Source organism: Hyperolius riggenbachi, chromosome 5, assembly GCF_040937935.1.
Source record: "Hyperolius riggenbachi isolate aHypRig1 chromosome 5, aHypRig1.pri, whole genome shotgun sequence".
Classification (NCBI taxonomy): Eukaryota; Metazoa; Chordata; class Amphibia; order Anura; family Hyperoliidae; genus Hyperolius; species Hyperolius riggenbachi.
Window position 1 is genome coordinate 439,839,720 of NC_090650.1, and position 11,196 is coordinate 439,850,915.

General features: G+C 46.2%; 1 pseudogene; it reads right to left on the reverse strand.

Annotated features, from left to right (window-relative positions):
- Nucleotides 1–4,005: 4,005 nt before the first annotated feature.
- LOC137520045 (U2 spliceosomal RNA) lies at nt 4,006–4,148 on the reverse strand (annotated as a pseudogene).
- Nucleotides 4,149–11,196: the final 7,048 nt, after the last annotated feature.

Here is an 11,196-nt window from a genome sequence, read left to right on the forward strand (position 1 = left end):
GCACGAGCTGGAGCCCTAGGGCTACCTTGTTGGTGCCATGTTGAAAGAATAAGTTAGCTGCTCTGCCAAGGCAGCCAGCTAACACAGCTGAGAGATTAAATTACAGTTGTAATTGATCACAGAGGATGGTGAATTAGACAGGCTAAACTCTCTAAATACATACAGTGTACATTTCTCTATGTTTTCCTTCTGTCCTGTGCAAGAGTTCAGGTCCACTTTAAGATTCTTCCTTCTTTCTCCTCCATGAGTATCCTTACTGATTGTCCGGTCAGAAACCACCTCAGTGTCCCCATCAACATCTCAAGTGAGGCGTTTTAGGCAAAGATGGTCTCCATTCCTCAGCTTCCTCTGCCTCCCTCTGCCCATAGCGGCTGTACGAGTTCCCATTCATCCTACGCCGCAGGCCGGCCCCGGCCGTTACGCTGACCGATGCAGCACAGCAATCGTATATAACAGACGACACAGCGAATGAAGCGGATTATCAGCATTTTCCATGACCCATCTAATGGAGTTATTACACCCAGTTGTTATATCCAACTTTATTTCTGATTGCTATTACAGTATACGGCGCTCTTCCAGCCGCCACGGCAGAATATGACCAATCATCACTTTCACAGTTATGATAAAGTTAAATATAAAGTGTTTGACATTATCTTCAGCACGTTTCTAAATTTTACACACATTTTGGAAGGATTAAAGTGTCCTGGATGCTCCCATTAAGTGCAAATATTAGATTTCAATTTATTTTAGCAGCGGGGAACTTTTTTATGCTTTGCTGCCACCATCAGTCTATTTGTGGTATTACACACAGTTCTCATTTTTTTCTCACTTTGCATTTATTTTTCAACCACAGAGGATGAAAAGCTGCTACAGTCATATCAATCTGTCAGTGGACACGTCTGGGAATGTTGGATCAATCGATAGACGTGAAAGAATGACCCTGGGCAGTAATGAATCATATCCGGACAATAGAGTGGTTTCCTGACTATTATAAATACTCATCATTATGGATCATAATCATATGTTGATAATAAGGAAGATCTGAGGATCGACATGATTCACATTAGAGTAGACATGAAATGAGAGGCTACATACTTTACTTACTTGTGAAATAACACCCCAGTCTCCCCGGCTGTTTTTGGCATCATGTTTATTTTTTGGGTCACATTTGCAACTGGCATGTAGTCTGCCGGCCTAAAAATCTAACACCCCCCCCCCCCCCCCCCCAATACTCACCAAACCTTCAGCGATGTGCTGCAGCCCTCCTCTTGCTTCTAGTGACTTTCTGGCGTCCCCAGTGCACGGAAGCCGGTAAGTCAGCTGACTTGCATCTGGTTACACGGCACGCTGGGAGCTGCTAGGAGGCGGAGCAAGAGGAAGGCTGCAAGATGTCACTGGAGGCTCAGTGAGTATTTTAAAGGCTGCAAACACCCCCAAAGCAAAGTCCTCATTATCCCTCAGGCATTCCGGTTAGGTGAGACTTTTGGTTGTTTGAATTCCAGATAACGTGATTTTGCCATATCTTTTCATCACAGTACGGGCCGGGTTCACTCTGTGGCTACAGCGGGTCGTTTTGGTGTGCTCAAATGCTTTTCTGCTACTGTGGACAAAAAAGAATTTGGCATCGGTTCCCGCAGTCCCGTTGTCGTGCTGCGTTTTAAGCCCCTATATGCAACCGCAAATGCAAATGAAGCCGGATGCTACACACGTCTAGAAAAATTTGATAGACTCTGGTGCTTGCACAAATGATGGTAAATGTATTGAGATGAATACTTCTATTTATCTCAGTGTGGGATGCAGCAGACCCCGGCAGTAAGGGCCTGTTCATACTTGCTGCGTTTGTAGAACGCGTATAAATTCAAAGAAACGCAAGTTGAAAAACGCATGCGTTTTTCTTGCGTTTGAATGCGTTTTCTATTGCGTTTTGCACAAACACGTGACCCAGGGGAAAAAAAGAATGATGGGAACCGCAGAGGAAAACGGACGCTAAAAACGCAATAGTACGCGTTTTTGATACGCATCCATAGACTTTCATTGCGTCCGTTTCTATGCGTATCGCACAGAACTGCGTTAAAGGATGGGGAAAATCACCGGCAGCTGCCCATCCTGGTCCGGCTCTAGACTCTTTGCTGCCTGAAGCAAACTTGTGAGGATGCCCTCCCCCTATTTGGAATGGTTGCACAGCATTCGTCAATTTCCACCATTCGCTATAACCGTGGTGCATCCCCCACCCCCCAAAAAAAATCCAGGTAGAGGTGCCCCCAGTAAAGGTTAGCTAGGCATAGGTTCCCCTAGTATAGGTAGCCAGGTATAGGTGCCTCCAGTACAGGTAGCCAGGTAGAGGTGCCCCCAGTATAGGTAACCAGGTGTAGGTGCCCCCAGTATAGGTAGCCAGGTATAGGTGCCTCCAGTATAGGTAACCAGGTGTAGGTGCCCCCAGTATAGGTAACCAGGTGTAGGTGCCCCCAGTATAGGTAGCCAGGTAGAGATGCCCCAGTATAGGTAACCAGGTGTATGTGCCCCCAGTATAGGTAACCAGGTGTAGGTGCCCCCAGTATAGGTAGCCAGGTAGAGGGGCCCCAGTATAGGTAACCAGGTGTACGTGCCCCCGGTACAGGTAGCCTGGTATAGGTGCCCCCAGTATTGGTAACCAGGTGTAGGTGCCCCCAGTATAGGTAGCCAGGTAGAGGTGCCCCAGTATAGGTAACCAGGTGTAGGTGCCCCCAGTATAGGTAACCAGGTATAGGTGCCCCCAGTCTAGGTTAGTCAGGTATGCGAGCCCCTAGTATAGGTATTCTGTTATAGGTGGCATTGGCAGCCCCTTCCCTCTACAGCAGCACTACTCACCAGCTCCATGCATTCCAGCATTCCAGTGCTGACGTTACTCTCTTCAGCAGCATTCCCAGCGCTTGCCCTGTCAATGTGAGTGACTGCGTGTTGTGTGTATATCTAGCGGCCGGCGGAGAGGTGCAGGGGGATGGTGCAGGGGTGGGAGGTGCCCTCCCTGACTTTAATACCTGGTCTGGTACTGTGTACTGTGTATTGGGGGAGACGTGGTAAGAGGCCACACCTCACGGAAGGGGGTACAGGGTTTTTTTGGGTAGTGGGGGGAGGGGTGCTGCTATCTTGGCCGGCAGGGGGGGGGGTTCACATCCTTCTCTAAATACTCCTTTCACCTACAGCCTTATTGTCGCTTTGATTGACTTGAAAGGGGCAGTTTGAGAAAGTGGCCCTTGAGTGGTGAAAGTTTTTGGCCCAGGGCCAATTTTTTTTTAAATTTGAGCACCCGCACTTTAGAATCCTTTGTGCAGCCCTGCTGTTGGATGATCATAATTCCTGCTGTAAGAGACAGCTTTTTTTATTTATTTTTTATTTTTAGCTTTCTTGGTTCCTGCTGCGCACAACAGAAGCCCGGAGTAAGCAAGGCTTTATGCCCATGCACGGAAAAAGAGGAAGTGCATAAACACCCCTCAAAAACGTGCATGAGCAGCCCCAGGCCCCACAAAAGACGGGCCCTTTCCGGTGTTCCCCGAAGGAAACCTTCCCCCTTTGCGATCGGCGCAGGGGGTACATGGGGTCCTCCGAAGGATTGGAGGACCCCGACGTGCCCTGTGGTTACCCACAGGGCCCTCCCACATGGTCCATCGCTCCCCAGAAAGGGAGCCGGGGGCGGGGACTGAAGTTCCCAGGGGACAAGTCCCCGGTGCCAGCAAGTTGGCCCCGACCTTGCGGCCGGAGTTATAAAAATTTCGCACTCTCCCTAGCCAAAAGGCCGGGGAGCTGCGTTAGTCGGCCATGCATTTGGGCAGTACAGACCAAAGCACCCTACTCCCGCCTGGGATCTGCCACATCCCAGGTTTTTTCAGGTACCCCTGGAGCGCCGCTTCCAGGGGCAGTACGCCTAAGCAAAGCCCTCAGCCCTTCAGCTTTGATCATGGTATAGATCCATTCAGTCAGCCTCTGGGGAGTTGCTGAAACCAGGACAGACATGTTTACTAGAGGATCAGAGGTTCCCATTTCCCCTCCATCGACTCGTTCAAGGCATCCTTCCCCCGGGTGACCAGGCCGGGGTTCCCAGTAACATGCCTCCCTGAGACTGATAAGAACAGATACTACACTTGATCTTAGCCAAAAGGCCGAGAAGCGAGCTACTTATGAAGTTTTAAAACAAATCATAATGCACTTAGTCTAGGACATGTACATTTTATTTGTATGACAGCCATAGTCAAAAAATGGTTTCCCTCAGGGCCGGATTTCTGGGAAGGTCACAAAGGCCATGGCCTAGGGCGATAAAATCAGATAAGATCAGGAGGGTGGCAGGACTTGGAGAGAGAAGAGGTCATATGTCAAAGTAAATCACCTCTTCTGGTCCCGCTGAGCAGCCAGCCAGCGCCCTGCTCTGCACTAATAGCTGAATTCCAGAGTTCCCCAATCCCTGCTTCTCTCTCTCACACAATTCCTGGTGTGTTATGACAATCAGCATCTTCTGCCCATTCTGATCCATTCCTCTGTATGATGGACATACAAGTTGATGTGAGAAATACCAGGGATTTACATTACAAAACAGATAGAACTAAGTTCCACTGAGTTTTAATGCAGGCTGTAATGATTGTGGAATTATTTCTGTGGTCAGCGCACAAGATGTGCGCTGACACTACGGAAATCCTCCACAAGCGTGTAATTTAACAGAACCCAGCTATGGTGCTATGCACCTGTAGAGGGAAATTCCCACCGGCAGATGGAGCTGTGGAGTGCAGAGGAACACAGCCTCTGCACTGCCACAGATGCCAGATGGGAGTTGCACGAGTCGAAGCAATTTAGGGCAAGATAGCCCTTGGAGAGAGAGAGAGCACAGAAACAGAATGTATGTGTGTCCACCAATCTAGTAGCCACCCAGCAACGGTGAACACACACCAGCGGAAACGAAGTGGGAACGCAATCGCAAGAGTGGCAATTGCCAATAGTGACACAAGACCGAATCAGACAGAGCACAAGTGTAGCAAGAAAGACATAGCAAATAACAATGATCAGAACATCAAAGAAAATAACAAACGCTAGCTAAATGCGAACTCCGCACTCATTCGCAACAGCGAACGTGTTAAAGACACGATCACCGCGCGTTAGGCGCCCAGTGATAAGTGTGCCACCCTAACTAACTAATGTAACACAAACACGAAAATAGAGAATGCGAGCGCTTGCTAAACGGTTACCACACCAAGCCTACAGCAAGCATTCGTACCAGACAAGACAGAGAGAAGGAGTAGCCAGCAGCAACCGCAGCTCTGGCCTACACTCCCAGACAGAGTACAGAAGGAACCACCGCTGCTACCGCTAGAGTGAATGCGATCCAGACAGACAAACAGATGGGGCTACCAGTAGCAACCGCTGCTCTGGTTAGCACCCTAAGGCAGAATACAGAAGGAACCACCGCCACTACCGCTAGGGCGAATGCGATCCCAACTCTCCGCCATTTATTACACATGCTAAGTGGATGCAAATTCCTCCCCAGAACAGCAACTCTGCAGCTTGCAGTGTGGAGACAGGTCTCTTTTCCAGGGACCTGCCGCACTCAGATTTACAAAAATGGTCAAACAGCTGTCTGCCTGTGCAGACAGCAGAGCTGGTCATTACACAGGCATTCACAAATTTCAGTGAGCTCTGCTTGTTTCTTCACCTTCTACTTTACAGCTGTCAGACTGACCCCAGCAGTTGTTAATTACACTTTCTTATCTCTAGTCTACCTACATTTAGGTTCTTCCTAGCCAGCAGTGGTCTCAGTTAACTCTTTCCTGACTCATTTTCTGTCCTTCAGTTCCTACCATCTATAAGAACTGCAGGAATAAAAATGCTGTTTGCTTTCCTTTCATTGCTAAACTGTCACTGTCACCTGAGCTGTTACTACCTCTATGCTTGTGTGTATGGTTTGGCATCCTTCTCCTTTCCTGTAGCAGTAGAGCATTGTACCATCTTAGCCATCAGCGAAAGCAGAGAGTTTCTAATCAGGATGATACCATTTATTGGCTTAAAGGGGAACTGAAGAGAGAGGTATATGGAGGCTGTCATGTTTATTTCCTTTTAATCAATACCAGTTGCCTGGCAGCCCTGCTGGTCTATTTCTCTGCAGTAGTATCTGATTAAAACCAGAAACAAGCATGCAGCTAGTCTTGTCAGATCAGACTTATAAGTCTGAAGCACTGAAACACCTGATCTGCTACATGCTTGTTCAGGGGCTATGGCTAATAGTATTAGAGGCAGAGGACCAGCAGGGCTGCCAGGCAACTGGTATTGTCTAAAAGGAAATAAACATGACAGCCTCCATATACCTCTCTCTTCAGTTCCCCTTTAAAGGGACTCCGAGCAGTGCAGAAACTATAGAAAGATGCATACCATTTTGAAGCTCTTTCTCCTCTTTCCAACGATATATAAACCGCTTCCCTACGCCTTTTAGTTTTCGCTATTTTCGTGATCAAAATTGTGGCCGCAGCGATTTTGATCGCGAAAATATCGAAAACTAAAAGGAGTAGGGCGGCGGTTTATGTGTCGTTGGAAAGAGGAGAAAGAGAGCTTCAAAATGGTATGTATCTTTCCATAGTTTCTGCACTGCTCGGAGTCCCTTTAAAAGAAAAAACGTAATCTTTCTGCTAATAAGCCTTCTTCAGATTTTGTTCCTGTATACTGCCAATATTTTAGAGCAAACCACCATATGTACATTCAGCATTCAAAAGAGATGCATAGATTTTTCTGCAAATATAAATAAATGTCATTCAGATGCTTTAAAGTGAAGCTGAACTCTTGCACAGGACAGAAGGAAAACAGAGAAATGTACCCTGTATGTATTTAGGGAGCCTGTCTAATTCCCCCTCCTCTGTGTCTAATCTGTAATTTGATCTCTCCCCTGTGTCACCTGACTGCCACAACATCTAAGTTCATTTGAAAGCACAGGATGCTAACAATATGTCTGCTTCCATGAAAGCAGGAAGTAGACACACTGCAGATTTATTGCAGGATTTGTATCAGCTGTAACAAAGAAATGTTTTTCTGTAAAGGTTATTATGTTGTTGTGGATCTTTTGAAGCAGAGAGGAAGTTCTGAGTTCAGGTCTGCTTTAATTACAACCAAACATCCAAAGATGGTATTGGGTGGATGTTTTCTACATACCTGTTCTATGTTTTGGATGGGCTTCTTCGGTTGGTGACAGCAGGCCTAGGGCACTGGAAAGTACAAATCCGGCCCTGGTTTCCCTTTATATAAAACTTGCCTGGTAAATACGTGACATTTCCCAGCCATTTAGTGCGCTGAGTGGTCATGTGTCTGAACAATTATCTTCCTTTGACATTTAATCCCGTCTCTAATTGTCCCTCCGCCACGTATGTCCGCGCATCACACGGCTCATTTTCGCGCAGATAGAGATCCGTTATGAAACTCATCACAATTCTGCGAGGCTGATCAGGTCGTTAGGCCGTTATGTCTGATTACAGTTTCTCCGCTCTGCCGTATGGCCGGCCAGTAAAATGGACAGTGATAGTTATAAATGGTGCTGCTCAATATTTCACAAGTGTTCATCCTGCAGTATATTATGCGGCTATGGTAAATAGTGGTGTGTTGAGCTCGAAGTTCTATAAAAGAGCCTGGTGTGCGCTTATAAGTCAGATTCAAACGCCATTTCACAGCGTTCCTTTACTTTATACGGAAGCACAATCATTCCAAAAATGCTGCAAGACCCACGACTGCAGTTCAGTCAAATCCCAGATGCTTGCCTCGGCTCATACCACTTTTTGGGATTGTGTGTGTGGAGGGGGGGAAGGGGGGGGGGGGACGGACTCCACCTACTAACCTTCCCTTCCTCTGATACACGGGGACTTTCAGATCAGGTGTTTTGTAGCTACACTTGTTATAATTGTGAAGATCATGATAGCTGCAGTTGCATTAGGACCCTTGTGAGATGGGCCCCAAGGTCAAGTTTTGGGATAGTGTTCTGTGGAGTCTGGACTGATGAAACAAAATTAGAACTGTTTGGGCCCATGGAGCAATGTTATGTTTGGAGGAGGAAGAACAAGGCCTATGAAGGGAACACCTTGCCTACTGTGAAGCATGGCGGGGGGTCAATCATGCTTTGGGGCTGTTTTGCTTCTGCAGGTACAGGGAAGCTTCAGCGTGTGCAAGATACCATGAATTCTCTTCAGTACCAGGAGATATTGGATGAAAATGTGATGGTCCATCACAAACCTGAGGCTTGGGAGACGTTGGACCTTTCAACAGGACAATGATCCCAAGCATACCTCCAAGTCCACTAGAGGATGGTTGCAGATTAAAGGCTGGAACATTTTGGAGTGGCCATCGCAGTCACCAGACTTAAATACGGTTGAGAACCTCTGGTGGGACCTAAAGAAAGCAGTTGCAGCGCGCAAGCCTAAGAATGTGACTGAACTGGAGGCTTTTGCGCATGAAGAATGGGCTAAGATACCCGTAGATCGCTGCAAGACACTTGTGTTGAGCTAAGCTTCACGTGTAAAAGCTGTTATAACTGGAAAAGGGTGTTGTACTAAGTACTAAGAATATCACTTGGGGGTTGAATAAAACTGATAATGATGTGAGCACAAAAAATACATTTGTGGTTATTTCATTATAAATATTATGTTATATTTGTTTGACTTGCAAGTGCCTCTTTGATTTAATTGTAAACAAGAGGACTGAAATGATCAAAATCAATGTCAAACTGGCCAAAACACTCAATTTCAGTGGGGGTTGAATAATTTTGAGCACAACTGTAGATGATTTCTTCTGATAGTTGACGTTGAGGTGAAAAATAAGTCAGGTGATATAATTGAAGAGAGAAGTTTCCTGAATGTGCTCCCTAATGTCACGGCCCAAATATCAATGTCATAGAATTTTCTGGGCTTCCGGCACACAGGGTATGTGTTCATCTCATTAACTAAAATAACTATTTAAGTGAACCCAGACAGGGTCGCATGAAAGAGCTCTTCTAATCATACTTCCAAGATTGCCGTTTCATTCATTCCTCGAATATTCATTTTTATTTTTGATGGATTATCAAGAAAGCTGTTTTTTTGTTTTTCTTTTTGGACGGTATGATGTACGGCAATGTCTCACAGTCAGATCTCTACCGTCTCTGGCAGATCACAAAAGCCAATCGTCTGCTCAGCATGATGTGACGGTCTTTGAAGAGTCTGTAAGACGGAGGTCTGACAAAAGGTGGCAGCGGGGTGGCTGCTAGTTCATGTTACTCATATCCAGCTCTGGCGCGGTAATTGCCGACTGGCTGATTGGTGGGACGCCTCCGCCCGCGCCTCCCGCTGGAAACTGTGCGAGTACTGAGAACAAAGAGCGGACTCTCACCATCAAAATACAGCAATATAAGATCAAAGTCAGAGCAGAGGAACCGCCAGATTGTCAGCGATCAATCATCTCATCCCGACGCCATTCCGCTCTTACAAACGACCACCCAGGTGGGAACAATGGATTGGAATGAGGGCTTTACCAGGAACAAAGGAGTCAGGCTTGATCAATAGCAGAAAAAAACCTTATTCACAAACTGGGCACACTACAAATACCAAATTCATCACAATATTATCTTGTATGGGACTAAGGCCCATAATATGCAATTCACTTTTTCCGCTGATTTTTCTTGCAGGAGGTAATTTTTTATCTTATCTTAAAATAACTTTTCAACACCTAGTAATTGGAAAAGTATTCAATTTTGAGTATTTTCTTGCATGCTGAGAGCTTTAAAGAGAACCAGAGACAAAGCACCCTCATATATTTTATTACATTTATCAGTGGGAACATGACAGTAAACACCTACCCTACTTTTAGTTTAATTGTTATCTGCTTAATTAGTCTATTAGCAGCTGTGATAAGAATCCCCGACTGGCTCAGTCTAGGTTTGACCTGGAATCATTATAGCTGAGTCACTCTTCTGTGGAGTCTTTTCAAGCCCAAGCCTGCAACCTCCTGGCTCAGATTTCCTGCTTTGCATACTGAGAGCTGTGATGACATGATGGGAGGGGCTGCTCCTGCTGAGAGAGAAGCTCTGTGGCTGCAATATGATCCCTGTGTTCTCTGTGTGCACTAGATTCTGATGATGACTGCAGTTTCATTCCTATAAGAGACACTTCCTACAGGCAGCTGCACATCATACCGGCTGCAGCAGCCTTTCTCAAATAGCCTAGATAGCAGCATAGTCTCATATAGCCTAGACAGCACATCCAGAACAACTCATAACCCGGAAGCAGAAGGGATATGAGCCGGCAGCCATATTTGATTTTTCCTGGAGCAATAATGGATAAAAAACACTAATAAAGGCACACCAGAGTGGCGAAATTATCAGGTAGAGCATTTATTCTTTACAAGCTATCGACTGATATGTTTATTTTGTGTGAAACGTTCATCTCTTGTTCCCTTTAAAGTGAACCCGATGTGAGAGGGATATGGAGGCATCCATATTTATTTCCTTTTAAAGTGAACCAGAGACGAAGCACCCTCATGTATTTTACCATATAGATCAGTGGGAGCTGAGCATTCAGTCTGGCTTTGCTATAATGACTCAGCTATAATGATTCCCGAGCAAAGCCAGCAGAGGGCAGGCTTGGGCTTGAAAAGACATGAGAGAACACAGACTGAGCTATAAATATTCCTGAGCAAAGCCAGACTGAATGCTCAGTCAGGGATTTTATCAGGGCTGATTAGAAGCAAGCTGTGCAGTGCAGAATGAAACAGAAAGCAAGGTAGGTGTTTTCTCTAAGGTTCCCACTGATATATATGGTAAAATACATGAGGGTGCTTCGTCTCTGGTTCCCTTTAAACAATACCAGTTGCCTGGCAGCCCTGCTGATCTATTTGGCTGCAGTTGTGTCTGAATCACACCTGAAACAAGCATGCAGCTAATCTTGTCAGATCTGACAATAATGTCAGAAATAGAGATGGCCTGAATGGTTCTATCGCAAACTTATTCATGCGAACATCAGTGGTTCGCGTTTGCGGTGAACCACGAATTTTATGCGAGTTCGACCCACCCCCTATACTACATCATTAGGCTCAACTTTGACCCTCTACATCACAGTCAGCACACACGGGGTAGCCAATCAGGCTACACTCCCTCCTGGAGCCCCCCTCCCTGTATAAAAGGCAGCTGCGTCAGCCATGATCTCACTCTGTGTGCTGTGTAGTTAGTGATAG